The sequence below is a fragment of the Panulirus ornatus genome, chromosome 42 (assembly GCF_036320965.1).
Source record: "Panulirus ornatus isolate Po-2019 chromosome 42, ASM3632096v1, whole genome shotgun sequence".
Lineage (NCBI taxonomy): Eukaryota > Metazoa > Arthropoda > Malacostraca > Decapoda > Palinuridae > Panulirus > Panulirus ornatus.
In genome coordinates, this window is record NC_092265.1 from 29,879,831 (window position 1) to 29,880,521 (window position 691).

General features: G+C 54.4%; 1 non-coding gene across 1 annotated transcript; it reads left to right on the top strand.

The window, feature by feature from the left end:
* Nucleotides 1-402: 402 nt before the first annotated feature.
* TRNAT-UGU (transfer RNA threonine (anticodon UGU)) lies at nt 403-474 on the top strand. Its single transcript has one exon. It is a non-coding gene; the product is annotated as a tRNA-Thr (tRNA).
* The last annotated feature ends 217 nt before the right edge of the window (nt 475-691 follow it).

Sequence of the window (691 nt, forward strand, 5' to 3'; positions counted from 1 at the left end):
CACCACCATCACCACCACCATCACCACCACACCACCATCACCACCACCATCACCACCACCACCATCACCACCACCATCACCACCACCATCACCACCACCACCACCACCACCATCACCATCACCACCACCATCACCACCACCATCACCACCACCATCACCACCACCACCACCACCACCATCACCATCACCATCACCACCATCACCACCATCACCACCACCATCACCACCACCATCACCATCACCACCACCACCACCATCACCACCATCACCACCATCACCACCACCACCATCACCACCACCATCACCACCACCATCACCACCACCAGCAGGAGCCAAGCCAGGTGTGGGTTGCATGATGAGTTATGGCCACTGGCCGCCCGCCGTGTTGCTGTGCCAACATGCGCCTCCTTAGCTCAGGGGCAGAGCACTGGTCTTGTAAACCAGGGGTCGTGAGTTCGATTCTCACAGGAGGCAACAACGTCTTTAGTGGCTGCTGTTGTGATAATTATTGATGAGTAGAAGTGGTAGTGCAGCTGGCAACATACTACCTCAAATATCGATATAACAAAATGAAATACAATAATGGCGGACCAGATGACCCACCCACCCACCCACCCACCCGCGCTACCATCACAAATGTAAGGTTGAGTTGAGAGGAAGGAAATCAGGTCTTCTTCGTCTGTGGTACTCA